The sequence below is a fragment of the Pinus tabuliformis genome, chromosome 7, assembly GCF_031772625.1.
Source record: "Pinus tabuliformis cultivar Carrire ecotype Pingquan chromosome 7, CPIR1, whole genome shotgun sequence".
In the NCBI taxonomy this organism is placed as follows: Eukaryota; Viridiplantae; Streptophyta; class Pinopsida; order Pinales; family Pinaceae; genus Pinus; species Pinus tabuliformis.
In genome coordinates this window covers 564132345-564159939 of record NC_142293.1, presented here as the reverse complement: position 1 = coordinate 564159939, position 27595 = coordinate 564132345, and the positions used below count along the sequence as shown (strand labels likewise).

The following is a 27595-nucleotide window of genomic DNA, read 5'->3' as shown; positions in this document are numbered from 1 at the left end:
CGTTTAATCTGACATTTCAGGTGAACTTCTTCACCTGCCATACAAATTTGAATGATTGGGGAAGTTCACTAAAAACCCCAGACACTAAAGCCAAACACATGGTCCTCACAAAGGAAAGAAAATGGCAATACCTTCCAATACCTCAACTCTATGGATACTTAATTAAATTCATCCCTACTGCTAAGGTGTAACCATGCAAATTTTGGTTTTTTCCATTGCTACCTCCTCAGGCATTTACTCCCATGGATTTGAAAGATGTGTTCTACATTAAAGATTACATCAAAGAAATAGAAAAAAAGCAGAATAAATCATGCAAATGGAGAGGCAGAAAACTGCCTAAATGTGAGTACAAATATTGAACATGAAGCTAAAATGAAAGTGCTAGTTCACTCCTAGTATCAGTGGGAGTATATAAAGAAGAATGAGTCTTAGGCCTTATCTCCTCTAGTTGTTGGATGACAACCTTAATATCTGGTCTCACCAATGGAGAAGATGCATAGAAACCCATGGAAAGTTGTAGTGCTCGAAGTAATCCATCATCTACAAGAATTCTTAATCCCCTCAAGATATCAACATCAAACAAATCCAACATACTCTCCTCCAATACAGTAATCTTCACAATAGAAGGAAAATCCACAAATTCGTTAGAGCTCTCATTCTTGCTTGGTTTCTTCCCAATGAGTATTTCTAACATGTGAATGCCTTGTAGCCCTCAAGTGTAGTTGCATTCATCATCTGAGTAGCAGACGAAGGGGTCATTAACTGGTCTAGGCTATAATCAGTAAGATATGCCACATAGTTTTCATCCACCCACACATTATTGTATTTGAGGTTGCCATGAATGATGCGTGTTTTAAGCCCAGTGTGAAGGTGGGCAAGTCGTCTTGTTGCTCCAAGAACAATCTTGTGCCTACAAGCCCAGCTCAAAGAGGTTCTGCCACCTCGAGCATCTGTAAAAGCAAGGACCATTTTGCATCAGTAAGAGAAAGTAAGGACTGAGCCCACAAACCTACAAGATGAGGATTTCCCTGAATGAAGAAGAGAGCATTGCAAGACTTCATATTGAATCTAGAGCCTAACTTAAGTGTATTTGAGATGCAGAACTCTAGTGCATTCTTCATATTTTTTTAATATCTGGTTATACCATGGCCTCTTGAATCTTATTATTGCAATCTGAACCTCAATTTTCAAGTAGAAGCAGACGGTGGATACTTGCCAGGTAAAGTGATAGTATTTGCTACTTGTGCTATATATTTGGGAGAACTACATTTATTTTGGAAGTGAAATTCATGTCTTGTCAACAATATAAAAACTCTAAAATGCAAAGGCCAAAAGGCCATGAGTTATATCAGTGCAATGGCCCATTTCACAAGACCCTACGAATGTCGTTTTCTTGGTCATAGAGGATATAACCAGCTTTCAAGGCCAAACTTTATTTGAATCTTTGTAATCCATGTACAGTTGATATCCTATGAATGGAGGATGTAATCTAATCAATTTTCCTAATTTTGGAGAAGAAACAAAAGACCACAGAGAAAATCTTCCTGAGCCTTGGGTTTCAAATGACAACTTATCATGAAGAAGGTCAACCAAGTTTCTTTTCTTCTAATAATCATATACAAGAAGCTTCTCTCTTGTTCTTTCATAAAATTCTTCAAGAGGGACTATATTTTCATGCGGAAGTGCATAACACAAGCAAAAAAAATGGAGATCATGTTTGCTAGTCCTACTGCTATTCAGGGAGGACCCTGTGCTAGTGTTTAATTTGACATTTTAGATGAACTTCTTCAATTGCCATACAAATTTGAATGATTGGGGAAGTTCACTAAAAACCCCATACACTAAAGCCAACCACAGGGTCCTCACAAGGGAAATAAAATTGAAATACCTTCCAATACCTCAACTTTGTGGATACCTAATTAAATTCATCCCTACTGCTAGGGTATAACCATGCAAATTTGGATTTTTCCATTGTTGCCTCCTCAGGAATTTAATCCCATGGATTTGAAAGATGTCTTCTACATTAAAGATTACATCAAAGCAATATAAAAAGCAGAGTAAAGAATGCAAATGGAGAGGCAAAAAGCTGCCTAAAGGTGAGTACAAATAATGAACATGAAGCTAAAATGCAAGCGCTAGTTCACTCCTAGTATCAATGGGAGTATATAAAACATAATGAGTCTTAAACCTTATCTCCTCAAGTTGTTGGATGATAACCTTAATATCTGGTCTCATCGATGGAGAAGGTGCACAACAACCCATGGCAAGTTGTTACAATGCTCGAAGTAATCCATCATCACTACAACAAAACAGGCAATTTGCGCTAGATTTAGCACCAGATTCTAGTGCATTTTTTTCTCAATTGGGATGAGCAACCTGGTGCTAAATCTGGCTCTATTGTACAATTTTTAAAGCGTCCTTTTTTGCACCAAATTTTGCATCTTTTTTACGCCAAATTTTCCATCATTTTCTGCATCATATTTTGCACCAAGATTTTCATTTGGTTTTACAACAGGTTTTGCTTCTAGTTTTGTGCCTTTTTTTGCATTTTTTTGCATCATTTTTTGCTTCCTCTTTTGTGGAATTCTTTGCTTCTATTTTTGTGTCATAATTTGCATCGATTTTTACACCATCTTTGACATCTTATTTAGCGCCTTTTTTTACATCCAATTTGTGCCAATTTTTGCATCTGGTCTTATGCCATCTTTTGCTTCTAATTTTGTACTTATTTTTACATCTATTTTTGTGCCAATTTTTCTGCCTTTTTTTACACCATCTTTTCCATCCAATTTTGCACCATATGTTGAATCTGATTTAGTGCCAAATTTCGCATGCATTTTTGCACCATTTTTTGCATCCACTTTTGCATTTTATTTATCTCCCTTTTTTGCATCCTATTTTGCACCATATTTTGCATTTAATTTTGCATCATTTGTTGCATCCAATTTAGCATCATTTTTAACACCATTTCTTGCATCCAATTTTTCATCCTTTTGAGCATCTAAATTTGCATCCTATGTTGAACCATATATTGCATCCACCTTTGCATCCTATGTTGAACCATATATTTGCATCCACCTATTGCATCCATGCCCATTTTGTGTCTATTGTTACGTTCACTTTTGAGCCATTTTTTCGTCTACTTTTGCATTTGTTTTTGCACCAAGTTTTGAATGATTTTTTGCATCGTTTTACATCCAATGTTGCATCTCAATTTGCATCCAAAATTGAGCCATTTTTATGCCCATTTTTGCACCATTTTTTCTTCTTTTGTGTCCAATTTTGCACCATTTTTTATGTCCAAATTTACATCCTTTTTGGTATCTAGTTTTTCATCCTTTTTGGCTTCCAAATTTGCATCCTTTTTTCTGCCACATTTTGTGTCCACATTTGCATCTCATTTTGCACCTAGATTTTAGTTGGAATTTTCATCTAGTTATGCATCATCTTTGACATCCTTGGTTTCACCATTTTTTAGTCCCATTTTGCATCTTGTTTTGTGTCTTTTCTTACATCCTTTTTGCATCCTAATTTTACACCATTCTTTGCATCCTCATTTTGGTGTCCATTTTTGCATCCTTGTTTGCACCCAATTCGGTATCCTTTCATATGCCCTATTTTGTTCCCTTCTTTGTGTCTAGTGTTGCACCCTTTTTTAATTTTACTTTAAAAACCTTTTTGTGTCATTGTTTGCATATTGTTTTGATGGCTAGTTTAACATCCAATTCTACTCCCAATTTTTCATCCATGGTTAAATCCACTTTTGGCTTCTTGTTTAGAGTTTTACTTTTATTTCCATTTATGACCACCTCTATGGGTTCATTTTACTAAGTTCATTTACATAGTGAAATATATTAAATTTTCTAAATATCATTTTGTTGTAGGATTTAATGCATGGTTAGATGAAAACAAAACCCTCTCAGTTTATCTCAGAAACCTAGGACAAACCAATTAAGAGAAAGGTTGTTCTAAGGCTTAGGATTCGTAGTAGATCAAGATGTAGAGTATAGATTAAGAAAAAGAGAATGAATTCTTGTGAGTCCTCGCATGCAGGTCTTCTTGGAGTTTTTCGTATAGCCAAGAAGCGCTCCTAGCTAGCTCCAAAGCTTGGTCCTACACATAAGAGAGAGAATAAAGCAACCTTCACAACATAATATCTTAATAATCAAAACTATAAAAAACATATAAATATTATTGAATAAATAAATATAAACCAAAAACCCATGCATACATTAGTTAAATAGAAGAAGTAAAGAATGAATAGAAACATATGGAAGGAAGAACAACTGATCTATATGAATAAAGGAGTTGGAGGAAAGTTACAACAATCAGATATAGTTGCAACATCACCTCCCCCAACTCATAGCTCCAAAACTCTCCCTCTCAAGACAGATCTCAAGAGCGTGACAATACAAAATTCCCATCATTTTTTCAATGGCCAAGCCTCTAATATATAGGAAAGTGGAGGCTATGAAGATTTCCAAAATTCCTCAATAGTTCAATTTGGGAAAAATCTTTTGGGTGAATAATGTTTCCTCATATAAAAAAGGAATTTTCCACTTTTTAGATGCTTTTGTGCTTAGGAAAAAGCTTCCCCATGCTTTATGGCTCTTTCCCACTTTTGTATGCTTTTATTTTTTAGGAAAAAGCTAAAGATGAGGATAAAGAGATTACATTCCACCATATGTTTCCGAAAGTGACCAAGAATGTCAAATTCAAATTCTAGTTTGCTTATGTTTTAGTTTTTTTTAAAATATATATTTAGTTTTAGTATTTTTTTTTTCTAGAAAAATATATTTAGTTTTTGGTATATTTTTCTATAAGAAAAATTATATTTTGTTTTTATAAAAATGGATTTTAAACATTCCATTCATGCTAAATTTGTGATTTTATGATAGGAGTTTAAATTATATATAGTAAAGTAACTTAATGTCATGTGTTGTGTTGCTGAGATGGGTGTTATACATCTCTTTCTTACTAAGTTATAGAATGTGCTTGGGTTTTCTTAATGCAATAAAACTAATTATGTTCTTCATGATATCTTGAAATGTTCATCTTGAACCAGGCTAATAAAACAATAAAGTTAAAATAGGTTTTCCTTTGTCCTTTATAGATCTTTGTCCCCATTAATCTTGGTCTTAATAGATTAATTGTCTTGTGGTGGCCTTGAGTGGTCACTTCCATTAGTTGCATGCTTTGTAGTTTTCAGTTAGTGACATTTTTTAGGCTTGATAATATGTTATTTAATTTATCAAAATGTGTTATTGTCCATGTTATTGTTAAATATTAATATTAAATATGCTGATTTTTAAGCATGTTTTAGCAAAACTTTCTCAAAATGTTTATAGATTGTATTTTATAATGCAATGATTCTTTGCTTGATGAAATTGTTTTGGATATTTTTTTTAATGATTCATTGATTGATGAAATTGTTATGGATATTTTTTTTAGTATATTAAATTGTATGTGATAAAGTCAAAAATCACCTCTTTTTTAGATTTTCATTGATCAATTTCCCTTAAGGCCATCAAGTTCACCATTTGGTCCCAGGTTAAGGAAATATAGGAGTCATGAAGTGGAATTGTCCAAGCACTTAAATCTTGAGACATGTTTCTTTTTAGTCACTTTATACTTTCTTTCTATGTAAATTTTTGATGAAAATAGTCTTGGAACATGAGGGGCATCAATAGTAAGCGAAAACAAACTCCTAAAAGAAAAATGGTATGCAAAGCACCCATAAATAATGTTGATATAAGAAGAAAAAATATTAAGTGAGGTTCAACCTCATATAATTAGAAAATGGGGGAGGAATTTCCAAGTAGTAGTGATTGACGCTTAGAGATACTTGGGTGGAATGGTTATTATTTGAAATGATTAAGACATTAAGGTTACCAATATGTTTACCTCTTTTCGCATTATGACAATACAATTTTAGTTAATTGACATTGAGGACTACTACCATGTATCCAATGTCTATGACTCCAATATCGCAAATGGAAAACCTCTATTTCTCAATTCTATTTCTAGCACAAGTAATTTATACTCCCCATCTCTATGGATTGTTGGGAGTGACTTCAATATTATAAGTGTCTTGAGGAAAAGAAAGAATGAATTGAAATGTTTAACAAGATATTTTGTAAGCTATACCATTAAAGCCACAAAGTAGTCTCCATTAAAGTTGTCAAGAAATGAGTCTCCAACCCACACATGTGGATCAATGAGATGTAATACATGTGTGTGTGGTTACGAACTCAATACATCTCTATAATAACTCCACAAACTTATGTATTTCACTCTGTCACATAAATTGACAGTAGTTTGACATAAGTAAACCAAGAGTAGACATGAAAGCCTTAGGAAACAAACATTCCTTAGATCCTCAATTAGGTGCTTAAATGATGAAGTGAAAATGCAAGGAGAAAAGAAGAATTCATGATTTAACCATCACATACATGTGATCAAGTGTGACTAGGAGTGTATATATTCATATATTTTCCAAAGAGGGAGTGAATACATGAGTTACCATTTATTGGCCCTTATTTTTCTTTCTTTTTCATTTTCTTATATATAGGACTTATGGAATAAGGTTTTCATAAGTTTGGCACAACTCATAGATATAAGATTTACATGAATTTTCACTTCAACCTTAGAGTTTAGACTTAGATAAATCAATATAGTGTATGTTTAATGATTTTGGCTTTCACTTTTTTATTGTATTTCATCACAAATACAAAAGGGGAAATATTTTGCCACAAATCTATGAATGCTTAATCATAAAGTCGTCATGTGATGAAATCAAATTAATGATGTTATTCTCTACGAAAATGATGGGTATTCTTGAGAAAATCTTATGCTTGTGGATGTTTCCTCCCTGGTTGAGAGGGAGTGAGGGTAGACACCATGTTATCCATATGTCATGTACTATGGCTAGGATTAACAATCGTAAGCCTAGTAAAGGCACTAGTAGGGATAATGGTGGATTGGATAAACATTTGGGACCAATATTCTTTGAGAATTTGGACATTGACTAGGACTAATCGCCATAAGTCAAGTACATTAATCCAAGATAAGAATAGTCATGAGGATTGACATTTTCTGGTGTCAAATATTATGATAGTGGATTAGGAAATGATCATGTGAGGACATACCTGGTAAACATCTTGGTGGGGTAAGTGCCTTGAAAGGCAGTGGTGTCCAAATTTATGCCTCCCAACATTGTGCTCTGATCTAATGGAGAGATAAACTTGTTAGTCAAGGCCTTACTATTTTGAAAATTTTGGCTCTGATGATGTAAATCATCATTGATGCTTATCAATCTAGATCCCTTCTTATATGAATATTTCAACTTGAGAGTACTTTTTTGTCTCATTATGAGTACCTCGCTAGTTTAGAGGGAGGGTCATCATCTTCATTATTGCCATCATCACCACCATCAATGTGATCATTATTGTCATCATTTCATTATCATCATAATCACCATTCATGTCTTCTTCATGATCATCATCATCATCATGATTTTGTATATTGTTGTCAATTGTTCATAATTATAGGTATCATAAGAAATATCACCAACCTTAGGACACATGATATATGAAAGAAAAATAACCACTTTATTTTTTAGAAATGATTGATGATCATCAACATCACTACCATTATCATCGTCATTATAATTGTCATCATCCCCATCATCATAACTAATATAAGTTTTATCATAATTTTTGTCATCTTCATCATGAACATCATAATCATCATTCATGCCATTATTGTTCTTGATTATGACCAAGATGAAAATAATGATAATGATGATCAGATGATGATGACTTGGAAGATGACGCCAAAGATAATTATTATGATTTTTACCATGATAACATTTAAAAATTGGGAGGAATGGCCAAGGTCATTAGCATCATCATCATTGTCATTGTAACTGCCATCGTCTTTATCATCATTGTCATTATCATAACAATCGCAATTCATGTCATCGTCATCATCTTCATTATCATCATCGTTATAATTATTGACATTGTCATCAGTTGTTCATAATTTTCAATGTCATAAGAAATATAATCAATGCAAAAGATATGATGTGTGTTGGAAAATGGATGCAAAAGTAAACAAAAAAATGGGGGTAAAAATAGACGTAAATTTGGATGAAGAGTGGACACAACATAAGTAGATGCAGAACAAGACAGAAAAATTGAACAAAAGTGGATGAAAAAGTAGATGCAATAGTTCATACAAACTTGAACACAAAATAGGACTCAAACATGGATGAAAAAGTGGAAGAAAACATGGGCACAATAGTAGGCATAAAACTTAGCATGAATTGTGGTGAAACAAATGTGGATACTCCAATGAATGTAAAAAAAAGGGGACACAAACTTGAATGAAAAAAGGAGGAAAACTTGGATGAAAAAAGGGATGTAAACATGGGCCAAACATGGGTGCAATAGTGAACACAAAATTAGTTGCAAAACTAGACAAATCAAAACTGGATGTAAAAGTAAATTCGAAATGGGATGCAAAAAACATAAACAATATTTGATGCAAACTTGGACACAAAAAAGGATGCAAATATGGATGCAATAGTGGAAGAAAATGTGGGTTGCAATGATAGGCATAAGATATGGCACAAATAATAGCACAAAAAAGGTGGATGTAATAATAGACACAAAAAAATATGCAAACTTAGATGCAAGACAAGACGCTATAAGGGATGTAAAAGTGGATGCAAACATGGGTGCAACATGAGAAACAAAATTGGATGCAAAATATGGATGAAATGGAAGTACATGCAAAAGAAGATACAAAATGAGATGCAAAACCCAACACAAAAGTGGATGCAAAAATAGATGAAATATTTTATGCAAAAGAGGATGTGAAGATGGATGCAAAATTGGAAGCAAACGTGGGTACAACAGTATGTGCAAAACATGGAACAAATTTTGTCACAACAAAAGTAGATGTAATGATAGATGCAAAAAAAGAAGCAAATGAAGATGAAAAATAGGATGCAAAAAGGGATGTAAAAGTGGGTGTAAACATGGGTGCAACAATGGATGTAAAATAGCTTTTGCAACTTATTTGAAAGAGCAATTTTGTCCCAACAATTAGACTTGTAGCATAAAGAACATGGTTAATACATATGATTCGACCAAAAACTAGTTACTACCAAAATTCAACCAAAAAAATTATTACTGCATAAAAATAGAATTAAAAACAGAAAAAATAAAAACAAAAATTTCCCAAATTAAAAATAAATAAATGATAAACCTTTTTTTACCAAAATTTAGTGATTTTTTTGGTGCTAATACTAACATCACCATTACAACAAGATATTTTTTTAGTGCTAATATTGCCATTACAACAAGATATAAGAGGGATATAATGCAAAAAGTTTAATAATAATATGTATGTAGAAGATGGTCTTCAGACTGGTGAATTCATGATAATCAATGGGACTACAGTCAAAATAATTGGATGTTATTTACTTTTTTACATAGATTGTCAAAATAATTGCATAAATCGATTTTTTTTAACCAAAATTTAACAAAAACTTTGCTAGTGCTAACATTAGAACCACCATTACAACAAGATATCTTTCTAGTGTTGACAACACCATTATAGTAAGATACCTGAAGAGAGACAGAAAATTTAAAAAGTATGATAGTAATATGTATCCAGAAGATGGTAGTGAAACTAGTAATTGTTCATTCTCATTATCATAATCATTGTCATCATCATCACCATCACCCTTGTCATCGTTATTGCCATCATTACATTATCATCATAATCACCATTCATGCCATCATCATCAGCTCCATCATCATCATCATTATGGACATTGTCTGCAATTGTTTATAATTATAGACGTTGTAAGAAATATCATCAACCCAAAAAATGTGATCAGTGCTAGAAAAGGGTTGTTTAGGACACATTGATATACGTAAGAGAAATAACAACTCTATTTTTGAGAGATGATCGATGATCATCATCATCACCACCATTATCATCGTCATTGTCATTTTTATCATCCCCATCATCATCATTAATGTAATTTCTATCAACATTGTTGTAATCATCATCATCATTCATGCCATTATTGTTTTTGATGATGACCTAGATGAAAATGATGATGATGACACCAAAGATAATGCTTATGATTATGACAATGACAACATCTAAAATTGGGAAGATTCGCCAAGGTCATTAGCGTCTTCATCATCATAATCATTGCCATCATCATCATTAATGTCATTGTAACCACTATCGTCTTTATCATCATAATCACAATTCATGTCATCACCATCATCTTCATTTTCATCATTGTCAATATTATTGACATTGTCATCAATTGTTCATAATTGTCAATGCCATAAGGAATATCATCAATGCAGAAAATATGATGAGTGTTGGAAAAGGGATGCAAAAGCGAACATAGAAATGGGGGCAACGATAGAAGTAAAATTGGATGAAAAGTGGATACAACATAAGTAGATGCACAACAACATGAAAAACCTAACACAAAAGTGGATGCAAAAGTAGATGCAGTTGTCAATGCAAACTTGGATGCAAACATGAAGGAAAAAGTGGAAGCAAACATGGGTCCAATGGTAGGTGTAAAACTTGGCACAAACTGTGGTGAAACAAATGTGGATGCAACAACGGACACAAAAGTAGATGCAAAAATGGATGAAACAAAAGTGGATACAATAGGGGATGCAAAAACATACACAATATCTGATGCAAACTTGAACACAAAAGAGGATGCAAATGTGGATGCAAACGTGGAAGCAAATGTGGTTGCAATGGTAGGCGCAAGATATGGTGCAACAAAAGTGGATGTAACAATAGACAAAAAATATGCAAAATAAGATGCAAAAATGGATGTAAAAGTGGAAGCAAACATTGATGCAACAGGCAAAACAAAATTGGATGAAAAAAATGGATACAATGGAAGTAGATGCAAAAGTAGATACAAAACGAGATGCAAAACCCAATGCATAAACCTGACACAAAAGTGGATGAAAAAATAGATGCAATATTTGATGCAAAAGAGGATGTGAACATGGATGCAAAATTGGAAGCAAAAGTGGATACAATAGTGAGTGCAAAACATGGTGCAAATTATGGCATAACAAAAGTGGATGTAATGATAGATGAAAAAAAAGAATCAAAGTATGATGCAAATGAAGATGTAAAAAGGGATGCAAAAAGTGAAATTTAAAATGGGTGTAACAGTGGATGCAAAATTGTATGCAAAAGTGGATGCAATAGAAGTCGATGCAAAAGTAGATGCAAAACGAGACACAAAACCCGATGCAAATCCTGGTCCAAAATTGGATACAAAAAGGGATGCAAAAATAGATGTAGTAGTTGATGAAAACCTAGATGCAAATGAGGATGCAAACGTGGATGCAAAATTATAATCAAAAGTGGGTGCAAAAGGAGGTGCCGAACTAGGTGCCAATTGTGGCACAAAAATATTAGATGCAATAGTGGGTAAAATAATAGATGCAAAAGAGGATGTAAATATGGATGCCAAACAAGATGGAAAAGTGGATGCAACAAAAGTAGATGCAAAATTATATGCAAAACTAGACACAAAACTCGATGTAAAACGTGGCGCAAAAGTGATGCACAAATGGATGAAAAAATGGATGCAAAAAATGATTTAAAAAAGGATTCAAAAAAGGATGCAAAAGTTGATGCAAGTGTAGGTGCAAAAAGTGGATGCAAATGAGGATGCAAAAGTATGTCAAACAAAAATACTTGCCAAAATTGATGCAAAACCTGGAACAAAACCTGGAGCAAAGGATGACATAAAACTTGGCATAAAATTTGGTGCAAAACGTGGTGCAAAACCTATTGCAATACCTGGTGCTAAACTTGGTGTAAGATTTGGTGCAAAACTTGATGCAAATTTTGTGTCAAGTTTTGCACCATATTTGATAAATGGATGCAAATAGCACCAAAAATGGGCTCTAGATGCAAAAAAAGAAGTAAAAAGGGACGCTAATCGCTGGTTTTGTTGTAGTGCATCTATAGGACTTCTTAATCCCCTCAAGATATCAACATCAAACAGATCCATCGTGCTCTCCTCCAATACAATAGTCTTCACAATAGAAGGAATATCCAAAAATTCGTCAGAGCTCTCATTTTTTCCTGGTTTCTTCCCAATGAGTATTTCTAACAGGAGAATGTCATCTAGCCCTAAAGTGTAGCTGCATTTATCATTTGAGTAGTAGATGGCGAGGTCATTAACTGGTCTAGACTATAATCAGTAAGATATGCCATATAGTTTTCATCCACCAAAACATTCGTGTATTTTAGGTTGCCATGAACTATGGGTTTTTCAAGCCTAGTGTGAAGGTGGGCAAGTCTTCTTGTCGCTCCAAGAACAATCTTGTGCGTGTTATCCCAGTTCAAAGAGGGCCTCCCACCTCGAGCATTTGCAAAAGCAAGGACAAGAGAGAATATCTTCCTTAGTCTTGGGTTTCAAAATGACAACTTACCATGAAGAAGGTCATCCAAGTTGCCTTTCTTCTGATAATCATGTACAAGAAGCTTCTCTCTTGTTCTTTCATAAAATTCTCTGAGAGGAACTATATTTTCATGATGAAGGCCACCCAAATCCTTAATTACAGGCCATAGTTCTTTTCGGTCCTTCAAGTCCCTTCCCTGAGAAGCCTTAGAGCAATAGTTCCTCCTTGGCTAAGCTTGGCTTTGTAGACAATTCCATAGCTGGTCTTACCCAATACTTGACCTGTTGCATTCAACACATCCTCAACCATGAGATTATCCCCACCTTCAAAAACCACCAATCTACCCTCCCCTGTTTCTTCATCTTCCAATTCATTCAAAGAGGGGTCCCCTCCTCCTCCCAACACTTTCATATTGTGGGCACTTCCAATGCCTATCAACAAGGACACACAGACAACAATGGTTTTCATCAATGCAATAACAATTCCTGCAACTGCCCCAGGGCTCAATCCAGAATGCCTATGAACTTGAGTTCCTGCACAAGGTGCAAGAGGAGGCCCACAGAGCCTATTTCCTGCAAATGACTCACTACCAAAACTCAATGAAAACACCGGAATGGGTCCACTGAGATTGTTAAGAGCCAAATTCAAACTTCATAAATTCAGCTGGACAAGAGCTTCAGGTATTGTACCAAATAGCTTTATTGCTCAGATCCAACTCTTGCAGGCCATGAAACTATCTAAGAAACAAAGGCACGGGCCCTTACAGATTGTTGCTACTCAAGTCTAAAATTTGTAAATTATTTCATGTAACATTAGGAAAATCAGGCTCTCGTATATAACTTCTCAAATCATTACCATCTAAAAGAAGATCTACAAGATGTGCAGAGATCCAGAAGCATGGATTTCGCTTATGCTACATCTATCTCTTTCCATACCTAAAGAATCATTTGTGGAAGACACACTTTTATCCAAATCAAGTGGTAATGTGTGCAATTGAGATGGTAAAGGTTGGCATTTTTCATCCATTTGAACACTATGTTTACTCAAACTCAGTGGTGCTCGACCATCTTCTACAGAGTACCTTAATCCTTGCCCTCAATTTTCTGGTTTCTCATCTCCAGTAAAATGTTCTAGTTTTTCAAGAGCTTGGTTTTTCTAGTTGCTCACATCTGACAGAGCAACCAAACAACTTTCGTTTCTCAAAGAACTCGCAACTATTAATTGATTGGCGCCATGCTCTGGGTACAACACAAAGATGAGTGAGCGACCTCCTTCTTATAGATTGAATAGAGTTTCTTGTAAAAAATAAATACCTAAAGAATCATCTGTGGAAGACACACTTTTATGTAAATCAAGTGGTAATGTGTGCAATTGAGACGGTTGTTGGCATGGTTTGTTCATTTGGACACTATGTTTACTCAAACTCTGTAGTGCTTGGCTATCTTCTATAGAGTATGTGAAACCCTTGCCCTCGATCTTCTGGTTTCCATCTCCACTAAAATTTCCCAACATTTCAAGAGCAACACAAAGATGAGTGAGCGACCTCCTTCTTATAGATTGAATAGAGTTTCTTGTAAAAAATAAATACCTAAAGAATCATCTGTGGAAGACACACTTTTATGTAAATCAAGTGGTAATGTGTGCAATTGAGACGGTAAATGTTGGCATGGTTCGTTCATTTGGACACTATGTTTACTCAAACTCTGTTGTGCTTATATATCTTCTATAGAGTATGTTAAACCCTTGCCCTCGATCTTCTGGTTTCCATCTCCACTAAAATTTCCCAACATTTCAAGAGCTTGGTTTTTCTGGTTGCTCGCATTTGATAGAGCAGCCTAGTAGCTTTCGTTGCTACAAGAAGTCACAACTATCAATTGATTGGCACCATGCTTTGGGTACAACACAAAGACAGAGAAGCCAAGCAACTTTCGTTGCTCCAAGAACTCACAACTATAAGTTGATTGGCGCCATGCTTTGGGTACAACACGAAGACGAATGAGCAACCTCCTCCTTCATCACGAATGATAGGGAAACTAACAGACCTAACCAACTAAAACTTGCATCCGACGGCTCATAATATTTCAATCTTCTATTAGAAACTAACACACCTAACCAACTACAACTCGCATCTAACGACTCATAATAGTTCAATCATCTAACACAAGATCTACAGTGCCAAATGGTGTAGAGTGACATTCGGAGTGTTCTTTTCAAAGAGAAACGTCTTATAGTGTAATTATAATATTTAATATTTATTTAATTAATAAAATATTTTCTCTAGTTAAAATTTTCAACAATACATTTTCAAGTGAGATTGTGATTTTTAATTATTTAAAATATATTTTTAATTATTTTATAAATAAATTCACAAATTTAAAAACTCTTAAAACACTTAAAATAAAAAAATAATACAACTCAAACTTATAATTTTAACCAATATCTATTAAAATTAAAATAAAATTAATTAAAAAAAACCAATAATTAAAATCATTAATAAAATGAATAATTATTTACTCTTATTCTTAAAAACCAAAGCTCTTTTTCAGTCATCCTAATGTGAAAATGGTTAAAAAATTGTCACTCATCCCAATATGAGAATGGTTAAACTTACTTACCAAGATTTGTCCATAGTAAATGTTTTAATTTTAAATACTCCCTACACTCGAAATCTTTAAGTACGCTATCCACAAGCTTAAAGAAATAGAGTGATGTTATGAGGTTTCACCCCGATGGCTCCTAATGTTTTCTTCTCCATTGTCACAAGCCATTCGGTGGAATCGATGCATCGCCAGATACTCAAATATGTTAGGATAGATTTATAAGTTTTAAATGCCCGTACCGCGTTGTTGTCCTTGGTAGTTGGGACCGTGCAATATTTCCCTCCCTACCTACGTTCGAAACACGCATTTATATGTCGAGTTGTTGTTCGCAACAATTGTATGGATTTGTTGGGTTGCTGTCGATTGACGCAACATATGTACTGATATTGTATCATGTTGTAATATAATTGTATCATGTTGTAATATAAAGCTTCTTCATTGAGGATATTCCCCTCTAAAAAAAGTTTAAATGCCGACAGGGCAGCCTAAGCTGCAATCCGTTTCCTTACAAGATTGCAAGTGAAGATTTTGGGTATGAAAGTTGTACATTTAACAGAACCCAGTCCCCGTGTTTGTTTCTATTTAGCGTTGTGTAAACAGGACTCGACCATGAAGGAGGCTTGCCGTTAACCATTGCAGTCAGTCATTGTATTCGCTGTATATAGTCTGACCATCAGTTTAGAAATATAATATACGGTGTACATAATTGGGACAATTAATGTTTTCCAATCTGATGTTTATATATGATCACGCTAATAATGCAAATATTCGTTTTACATAATGTTAATAATGTTAACTATTTTTTTATTATTTGCAGGGTAATAACTCATTCAGAATGTGTTTGATTGTGACATTAAATTTCAAATAACTAAAAATTAAATGTGGAATATGTAAAGTAAACATTATAAAAGAAATTATTTTATTTTATTATTATTTTAATTTAATATTTGTTTTTCGTTTTCCATTAGTTAAGTGAGCTTGTCTCTTATTTTGCAGTGAATGTTGGTGACCTGCCATGTTTTATTCCTATCTTTTGTAATGCCTAATTATCGTAGGTAATCTAATATTTGTAATAGTTGGAAATTGGGAATTTGTACGTTAGCATTAAAGACAAGGTTATGTGTTCCACCTCCTACATATTTCAACAAGGGAAGCTGCGAGGCAGCAAGTCCCTGCATCAAGTTAAAACTAGTTACTTGTGCTGAAGCGAAAGCATCTAAGCTTGAAAATGTAATATAGGTGGTCTGGGTTTGATTCTATGGCTGGTGATTCAATATCAATTCCGGCTGAGTACCCGTAAGACAAAAAGAAGATCATTCTCCTCCAATGTTGCTATCAAATTTGATGTATTCCCTAGCATAGCCAACAAAGCTTCTGCAATCCAAATGCCCATTATTGCATAACCCCTGTAGTCCATTTCTGCAACATGAAGGACAAATGCAGACATCATCAAACCCACAAAAGGACAATGCTGAAGCATAATTTAAAGAAAAGACAAAAACCGCCATGATAATCCATAGCTGCTTCTTTTTCTAAACCAGAAGAAATTTCCAAGGGAGCAAAGAAAATCACAAACCAGATGGGCCAGGTCTCTGTCAAAAAAGCTGATCAAGCAGAGAACTGGCAGGAAGAATAGTCATTCCTCTGAACAACCCAATATTTTCTTAGAACTCGAAGAAAACTTACATATGCAGAAGCCCCTTTTTACCCAAGTATTGCGTTAACCCAAACGATCTACAGTAGGTAATTTGAATACAAACACAATGTAGCAGAGCAAAAACTATAGTTAACAGAATTGAATTGGGATTCTGTGAGCAATATAATCCACCATCTGATGTGAACATAGCTATCAAATTAGGTCAAGCACTGTATGAGAGATGGCTGAGCGGACCAAAGCAGCGGATTGCTAATAATATACAGATTTTATAAGCTTTCAGAAATCATAAAGCTGAGAAGTTCTGAATACAATATACATTGCCACAGAATTCATAAAGCCCAGCTATTCTGAATACAATATACAATGACACAGAAATCATAAAGCTGAGATGTTCTCAATACAATATACAATGCCAAAGCTTATTTCTGTTGACATTGCTAAGTGACTAGCATCGATCTCTACGAGTATTGTTGATAATTCAGACTCAAAACTTAGCCCTAGACTGCAAGTAGGGAGAATCCCATTGAAAAGCTTGCAAAATGAAAGTTAGATTTCTAAAAGCTTGATACAACCTAAACAAAATGTTTAGAAGAGACCATATTAACTGTTATTGTAAGCAAAACCCTTATAGCCATATACCATTACCATCATAGTAATAGCTTGTGATAAATTATAACCAAAAAAACGAGTTCAGAGAAGGATTAGAAGGCATGACACCTAGAAGGGAACTCTGAATATACTGGGAATAACCTTAATTGACAACATTATCTGACAAAATCTTTGAGTTATGCAACAACAAGAGTAGGCTCTCAAAGGTTGAATATGATTGTTGGTCAATGCCCGGGATGTGTAGGTGCCAATCATAAGTTGATTGATCCTCAGTTTTGATAAAAACTGAGGCCAAGTTTTGTTCTCATTACCGTCTCTAAATTCACTGGGGTGTTCCAGCACCGTATTTGAGTTCATTCTCGGATGCATGATGAAATGTTTGTCTGTCAAGTAGCTACCAAGCCTGTTATCTGTATAGTATTTGATAAAAAGCAGTCAGCATAGTCATTCAGATCAAACAGTACACCAATCTACATCCCCAACCCTCCATCATTAAATACAACTAAAAAAAAATGTTTCAACTCTGTTTGCACAATAACATCTTCTATATCACTTTAACTTCTGGCATTTTTATTCAGGCTATTAATCATGATGGTTTCGGTTCACATTTAGAAACCGTAAAATTAGTAGCTGCGGTAAAAGGGAAATTACAAATAACAAAGCCTAGAAAGGGAAATAATATCTGGAAAAGCAAATGTTTATACGATTCCTAGACCATGCAGCACCAAGTGAAGGCCATATCATGCAAATCTATAATTAAGGAAGTAAATATTTTTCGTGTATTTATAGGATGTTATCCTTTAGAACCCATAGCTTTACCTTTGGATAACTATCCAGTACTCACAAGCAGACATGCAGTTACTAAATAACCATCAGCAGAGACAGCTATACATTAGCATTAAATGAAAGATGCAACTTCTGGGATCTCTAGGGTGCTACTGTGCCAGGCTTTCCATCTTATTGGGGGTGTTTTTTGTGCAGGCCATCTTCTGTTGTTGGGCATTTTATTTTTTTTCTACATTGGTTGCCTCTCATTCTCAGAGTTCAGTCCCATTCTGTTTCTTGGTTGCCATACATATATACAGTAAAGTATAAACCATAGACTAAAAGGATAAACTGACAGAAGCAAAAGACAACAGACTACACAAGAATGAATTTGAAATCCACACTCAATGCACACTTAAGCAGGAATAAAAGCATGGAAGCCAGCCAGCTGTCAAGCTTGAAGCAAATTTAGTCTAATCTTAACACCATAAGAGTGTGATAGGGATTGAATGGATGCCTCATCATTATGCTTTTCAGAACCTGGTAGTTAATCACATTTGAAAACCTCATTTCTAACATTTGTTTAATATTGCATGAAAGCCAAAATGGAGTAATAGCTACCTTGTAACTTCTCCAGCTTCATTTGTGAGCACTTAATTACCAACTCCGCCCACAACAATCTGCAAACATCAAAGCCCACAATGTGACTGATAAAATCAATATACTAAATCTGGCGATAATACCAAATCATGCATGACACCTGACTACAGTCATATAGCATCATGTAACAAGCCAATTTGTGTGCTATTAAACCATTGAATTACACCCATTTTATAAGCGCTAATGCAACCATAGAAAATAGGCTTACAGGGAGAAATAATAACCATTTAAGCTTACGGGAATAAATAATAACAATAATAATGAGAAAATAACAGCAGTATAGATGACCAGAAAGAAACCACGAGAAACCAAGCCAAAAATAGGAAGAGATTGTAGATGTTCGGACACCTCAACATCTTGTTAGAAGCCATGTTGTGGACACCTCAACATCCTGTTAGAGCTTTCCAAAAGGCACGCGGAAAGCATGCAAACATGTAACATACAAAGATTTGTAATCATCACATATAAATCACCACTTTTCTGACTGTCCACCTGTCTGGTTGTGTGGGCCGATAGAGCTTTCCAAAAGGCACGCGGAAAGCATGCAAACATGTAACATACAAAGATTTGTAATCATCGCACATAAATCACCACTTTTTGGACTGTCCACCTGTCTGGTCGTGTAGTTCATGTTTTGGTTTCGTCACTGAGTTGCCAAAGAGTATATTTCAGGTTAGACACAATAGAGAAATCCAGCCAGAGACTATCGAGACCCCAGACGGAAATGCCTAAAAAGCCAGCAATATATTCATTAAAATGCAGAAAAAACCTGTGAGAAACAAAAGAGATTAATCTTGTAACAGGCCAAAAGCAACACTTCTCAAGGGGCTCGAGGGGCTTTAGTTCACTGTAGAAGTCGAGAGTCAGGTAGTAATTCGATTCTCCCTCTATCCACAGTCAGACTCCGTCATTCATCTAAGAAAGCTTATCGAAGAAGGAAGGCTTAAGAAGGGTAGGTCGATTGCAGAAACCATGCATTAGCACATGAAATGGTAAGGGAGCTGTACAGGGATGTGTGCGGTAGCAATGTTTTTGGCTTCAATCTATTACGCCTTCCTGGCTCAAGACACTCATATCTGGTGGGGCTTTGTACAGGTTGGTTTGTTACAGACGGTTTGTTTTTTCCTTCCCTTCGCACAGCAGGAAAAAAGAGAAGTAAGACTTGTTGTGGGTTGGTCCTGATATTACCTAAGCAGAGCCATCCCTTCGCAAAGCCTGGGCTGGGGCTAGTGATAAGTCTGAATTGCAGAAACCATGGCATTAGCACAGCTTAAACAAAAGCTAGCCAGAACTAGGGACTCTATGCATGCAATTTGACTTTCAGCCACCAATTATAGATAAACCTTATGAGAAGGCAAGGCATGGTTCAGTAGGAAAAATCTATTCTCAACTCGAAGCATTACACTATTAACAAAGTGGTTGCCTGGGCTACTAATAGGAGATTTCCATACAGTCTTACCTACAGTGGGGACTTGAGGAATTACACTGCAGCTCCCTCCTGGGCAAGAGGAAATCCTGCAAATTCCTCTTAGCAAATTACACTGCAATTCCTCTTAGCAAATTACACTGCAGCTCGCTCTCATTCGGTTTCGGTCCTGAGCTACTTTCCGGAATCAGAACGCTCCCTCTCGGAATATTGTATGCCCAGAGAAATCAAATTCGCCCCGGACCAGAACTTACATGGCTTGCCTGCATAGAAGCCTTAATATCTGGCTGAAGCTTTAATATCTGGCTGACAAGTAGTACATGGCTTGCCTGCAAAGAAGCCTTAATATCTGGCTGACAAGTAGTACATGCAGATGGCGGTGTAGCCAGCGACCCTGCTCAAATAGCCTAACCTGCAAACCATTGTGCTAATAATTTAGCCTAACCTGCAAACGATTGTGCCGATAATACAAACTAATGTCAACATTAACATGAAACCGTTGACGGTTAGTAATAATGAACAGGGCCTAAAGCAAAATAGGCTATGCTCCAGCCTCTTAATGAAACCGTTGACGGTTAGTAATAATGAACAGGGCCGAAAGCAAAATAGGCTATGCTCCAGCCTCTTCCGCCTCGAGAAGAGGCCAAATAAGATGGCAAAGCAGAATAACTTCGAAGACTTTGGTTATCCCGGCACAGCGCGATTGAGAACTTTGTAATAATCACCGTATAACAGAGTTGAACAGTTCAAAACTAATGCTAAAGCAAGGCTTTCCAATTACTACAGTCCCTGCCCATTGCCAGATGGCAGGGACTAATAAATACATTGTTTTGTTTTGTGAAACATGTCGCTTTGGAATGTGATAAATTAATAAATTATTCCTCAAATCACAAGGAACTATTCATTTAGACAAATTCAGTAAGTCATAGTTAAGAGAGGTTTATTTTTGATGTTTAAAAAGTCACACATGATTATTGGTTCGTCCACCATTATTCATTTTGAAATGAAAGACATGGTACTTAAATTCTGTTCAATGCATTGTTTTATCTAAAAAAACATGCCTTAAAATCAGAGTAGCCTGAAATATCTTTCAAAAATTAGAGTAAGTGTATATATATCGTGATTCATTACATTTAATTTTTAATATTTATGGGGCATTTTACTTATGCATTAAAATTTTATTAGTTTTATTTGTTTTTTATTATTTTGGATTTTTAAATATTACTTTTTCTTATTTTTATTTGTATTTTATTTTGCATTATATAATATAATTCATTATAACTTTTAACATATTAATATTGTTATTTTCATGAAATTAAAAGTAGTTTTAATAGGTCATAATTATTCTAGATCAATTTATATTTCAAGAAATAAAATAATTACATTTAACAAAATACCTCAATCTACCAATAAGTAAACCCTATTGTAACCATTAAGGCTAATTTGAATTCAATAATGTCACTTGAATTTAGCTATTTTTAAGCTAAGTAGCAATTCAGTAACTTTACTTTAAAGATATATTTGATTATAATGATATATTGTCTTGCAATTTTTTGTCAATCTAAAATTGAAGTTTTTTCTATTTTGCAAATTGTCTATTATTCTATTTTGCAACATTACAAAGCTGTTAATACCATGGTTGCAAAGGGTGGTAATTTTAACCCTACTAGAAAAAATGGTGTTATTGGTAGCACAACTTTTCAAAACAATGGTAAAGACAATAACTAAATTTATCTTTTTTAAAAACGATAACTCTCGAGGGTTATCATCAAGTTGGTAACTATGTTTTGAATTTTCTTTCCTACACATCAATTACATTTTTCACTTAGTGATACCTTGACTTAAGATCAATCATGCCTAAAAACTTGGAAAATTTGAGATTGTTATGAAACCAACTCACAAAATGATAGAAAAGATAGATCAACGACTTCAAAATCAACCTCTTCGAGGGGGCAACCTCCTTTACATTACACAAATAAACAATTCTTGGATGATACAAATGACAAGACCTCCTTTCTATATATAGGAGTCTAAGGTGTCATAATACAATCAGAGCTGACATACCAATAATAATGTAAGGGCACAACAATAACAATATTGGGCTTCTATGGGGCACAATAATAACAATATGGGGACTACATGGGCACAACAATATAATAAAGGGGTTGCACTAATAACAATAAGGGGTTACGCTAGTAGTATAGGGACCTAACTGCACCTCTCCTTCAAAAAGTGTTGTCCTCAACGCTTGAGTAGTTCTGGATGCTTCTGTATAAAATTCTCGTCCTTCCATGTCGAATCTTCAACGAGTAAGTTCTTCCACTTGATGGGATACTCTAAAATTGATCGATTTAGTAGTTGTTGGGTTCTTGTTTCTGTGACGGTTTCATGTTCCAATATGATTTTTCCTTCCTCGTCAAGTTTCGACAATATTGTTTGAACTGGGAGCTTTTCACCTATAACCTTATTTAAGCATGAAACATGGAAAACTGGGGCACTCAGGAAGATGCAAGAAGCTCCAATTTGTATGCCATAGTACCAATCTTTTGCAGCACCTTACAAGGACCACATTAATTTGGTGATAATTTATTATCCTTCTTAGCTTGCTTGAGGGACATTTGTTGTATGGTTGTATTCGTAAAAATACCTAGTCGCGTATATCAAAACTTCTTTCGCTGCGATATTGATCTGCCTGTTGTTTCATTCGATTTTGCGCAAAAGTGAGGTTATCCTTTTTCTTCTTGATATGTCCTTCTATCTTGAGAGTTTGAGGAGTGGTAATTCCTACCAATGCATTACAAGATATAGTCAGATTCATTTCTTCTTTCTCTGGGGTTGGTTCTTGGTGTATATCCTCTTCTTTTGACGTTTCTTGATCCTTTTCTTCCTCCTCTTCACAATCAATGTAAAATAATTTCTTCTCAGCACACTTATGACCTTTAGTGTATTTTCTATCACAATTGTAACAAAGGTCGTTTTCTCCTTTTTCTTCCAATTTTTGTGGTGTCAACCTTGTTGGTTTTGGAAGGTTAGGAACAACAACACTTCCATCTTTATAATTGTGAGTGGTAGGATTTTTTGTTGCCATAATTTTGCTTTCAAATTTTCTTTCCAGACTGAATACCTTCTTCAATGAATCAGGTTCCCAAAGATGAAACTCATGTTGAATGTTATCCTTTAAAGTCCCTATGAAGACATCAATCCTCTACTTCTCTAGAATATCATTTACCCTTATATTCATTTTTTGGAAGTCCTCAATGTGCTCTCCCATTGAACCCCTTTGTTTGAGATTTATCAATTGGCTAAAGAAGGTGTTGCTCTTTGTGTCATCATAATGTGCTATCATTTCCTTCGTGAAAATTGACCAAGTGACAAGTAGTTTACGAGAAAAAATCCCTTTATACCATAAAAATTGATTCGTTCTAAATATAAAGATGCAATACGTACCGTTTGTAACAATTACACATTATGTAGATTAAAATATTTCTCCATCTATAGTATTCATGTTATGGGATCCTTGCCATCAAACTTCCTCATATCGATCTTTGGAATATGGTGGGTCTTCAATCCAATGTTAGATTCTATGAAATCATGATTAACATTTATTTTTTTCTCATCATGAGTTTCCTCTACTACCTTTTTGTCATTAGGAGGCCTTTCTTGTAGCAGCTTTGTCCCACCTTCCTTCAAACCTTCAATGCCTTTCTTCGAATATTCCATGTCTTTCTTCAAATCTACTTCCATACCATCGATATTAACTTCCATGGCACATATAAAACTATTTATCTTAGCTTTGATCGCATTCTTCAAATCATCCATCCAATTTTGCTTACTAGGTGTTTCTATTTTCTTGATTCGAGTCATTATTTTTCTTTTTTTTTAGGAGCTCGATATTTAAACGACTATAACTCTGTAAATAGATCTTCAAGTTCTGAAATTTTGGTCTGTGGTAGCCCTCCGAGTCCACTTTCTAACCCCACTACTCAAATCAATATTGGATTCTTCAATAAAAAGTTATACCAATACTCCTACAATGACCTAATTATAGACTAGTTCAGTAGAGAGAACTTGTATGACCTTCCATGTGTCATTTTTCTCCCTTCAAACCTGAAAAAATACACAAAAAAATACAGTTTTTCCTCTTTTTGTAACTTCTTACAATTATTCAATCTGATGCTCAGAGACAAAGTTATGACAATTTTCCCAAGGTCACCTGTTTGGAATGGAATTCGGGAGTCTACAAAACCCTAAATGTCTTGGACCGTATCTCCGAAAATATAGTGAAATGAGATCTCAAATTTGGGCCCAAGATTCACAAAGATTTCGGCTCAAATGGGTTTTAATTTTATAGTTTGGACCTTCGTAGAAAAAAACATTATTGAGAAAATTCCATGATGACATGTTTGAGATGGAATTCCGGAGCTTTAAAAAACCCTAACTTCCTCAAGTCATATCGCTGAAAATATAGCCAAACAAGATCTGAAATTCGATCCCGAGATTCAAAATGGTTTCGGCTCAAATGGGTTTTCTTTTATCTTCTGAAGCGTTTTAGAGAAAATTTTATAGCGAAAATTCCACGATGGCTTGTATGGAGCAGCAAAACCCTAGAATGCAAAGCTTTGATACCAAATGTTATGAAACCATCTCACAAAATGATAGAAAAGATAGATGAACAACTTCAAAATTAGCCTCTTCGAGGGGGAAGCCTCCTTTAACATAAATAAACAATTCTTGGATGATACAAATGGCAAGACCTCCGTTCTATATATAGGAGTCTAAGGGGTCATAATATAATCATAGCCAACATAACAATAATAATGTAAGGGCACAACAATAACAATAGTGGGCTAGTATGGGGCACAATAATAACAATATGGGGACTACATGGGCACAACATTATAATAAGGGGGTTGCACTAATAATAATAAGGGGTTACACTAGTAGTATAGGGAGTCAATAAGATTATCAATCATGGGGATGGTTTATTGTTTCTTGACTATGGTTTTATATCCAATACAAAGTTGGTATTGACCATCCTTCTTCTATACCAACACAATCCAAATCCGATAAGGGTGATGATCTTGGTCAAATGTGGCCCTTCTATATTAATCGTTGAATATGGGTGTGATCTCCTCATTCTCCAAAAGAGAGCCTCTATATACATTCCCATTTGGTAATGGGGAACCTAGTGCAAAATCATTTGCGTGATTTACATGATAGTGTAAAGGTACTCTTGTAGGTGAAGTGAATATGTGTGTTTATTTTTTACAACCAACTATTTTACCTACTTTTATTGCGTAAATGGGCCCTTCATTAAGACCTTGACAATTGGAGTGATTTTTTCTTATTCCTTATAACTAGACAATCAAGAGGGAAATTCTCCTATTTTGAGAGATTATCTTCCTATGCTTCTTGGTAGTGATTAGAGAAACTATGGTAGTTGGGTTACCCATGGTATCTTGTAGAGTTGATATCTTAGGATAATAATTACACTACATAACTTACTCTAATAAGAATCATGATGATTCCACTTACACGGTTGTCCTAAATAGTTACATCACACACTTCGAGTAAGTAAATGCCACATAATACTTAATCTTTGAAGGGATTGATGTCATATTTCAAGCCTCCACATTAACTAACTTGGATATCCTATCCTTGGCTTAGCCATACAATAGTGCATGCATGGGAGTGTGGTGTCATTTACAACATCATATTCATAATGACCTATATTAATATTAGGTTCTTCTAGTTGTTAATGTCAATGATGAAATGCAATGATATTCCCTTCCACATATATAAGTGAAAGAGGTTGTTGTTAGAAACAAAGTTAATACTGAGAGGGGGTGAATCAGTATTAAGGCTAATTTTCATTTCTTTATGCCAATTTACTTTTCTTATTCAAACTTGGCAACCATCCATCTACTCAGCAGCAACACATAATATGGAAGAAATATGAAATCAACATACAAGCACACACCATGAGCATCATACACATGAGACACAAGGTTTTACGTGGAAACCATTTCGGGGAAAAACCACCAAAGCTTGTTGTTATTATATAAAATAAGAGCACCTACTTTATTACATCAATGTGTTTTGTGAGCACCCACTCACAGGAAGCACCAACTCCCTTTGATTGTTTGCTAGCACCCACTAGTAGGAAGCACCAACTCCCTCCTTTTGTAGACACATGTCTAGCTTACCAGAAGCACCATGTGAAGCACCAACTTCATAGATTTGTTGCAAGCACTAACTTACACCCCCTTGAATTTATGCAAGCACCAACTTGAAGGGTGAACCAACCCCCAAGCCTTCTCAAGCACCCACTAGAGATGGAAGCACCAACTTCTTGTATGCAGGCTCCAACCCACACTCAAATAGGAATTGAATGTTCTTTGTAATTGGCAGCCACTCTGCCTGATCTCAGCTCTGTTCTCTGCTCACTCTGCAACAACACACTAATTTTCTCAACAACTGTCACTCATCACAGTCCACACAACTCTATGTTCTTTTCTCTTCATCAACATACAGTCATCTCTCGGCCTCTTGATCTCCACAATGCACACACAAGTCTCGACCTTCTTTCTCTGCACAGACACCTTCGACATTTTTCACATAGCAATGCAGTTCTCGGGTCTCTTACCTCTGTATATGCACTCTCGGCCTTTCTCACATAGCAGGGCAGCTCTCAGGGTATCTTACCTCTGCATAGGCACTCTCGACCTTTCTTTGCAGAATTGGCTTTCTCAACCTTGCACAACAACACACACAAACAAAGCTTTTCCACTTAGCTCACTAGCAACAATGTTGCTTCCCCCACCTTGCTCATCTGAGCTCTTGGATTTTGTTCCTCTACTACCCACTAATCGATGTTACCGCTCTTGTCATGTATTCACACTACGCGAGTGTACCTTGGCATGGATTCTCCATTCTGTTGTTACGTCTAACTTTGTGTCTGCCACTGCATTAAACATGATAATGGCCACTTGACTATTTTCTCCATACTGAGAATTAATTCTCAGTCCACATGCACACTACAACCAGGCACATTACTGTCTATGAACAACTCTCCTATCGCTGAGGATCTTCATGCTTATTCATGGTTTCACATAGCTTAGTTGTAATTTGGCATGACTTCTTTATGGACCATTGTCCTCGTTGCCTTATCTCAGAGTTTTTTGTAGATCCATCTAACTCCATGAACCAACTCTGCCGATTTGCATTTTTTCTTTAGCTCCTGACCCATTCATCCATTTAACTCACTGAAGCGTGCATCGGAGCACAGAGATGGATTATCTCACCTCAAGGCAAACCCAACACTCTTTCTTGAAGATCATGGTCCTTGTTGCCTTGACCCAACGATCTTTTATAGTCACCATTACTCCTGAGA

General features: G+C 35.2%; 1 pseudogene; it reads right to left on the bottom strand.

Annotated features, from left to right (window-relative positions):
- Positions 1-367: 367 nt before the first annotated feature.
- Positions 368-26813, bottom strand: LOC149248643 (putative kinase-like protein TMKL1; annotated as a pseudogene).
- Between the last annotated feature and the right edge of the window lie 782 nt (positions 26814-27595).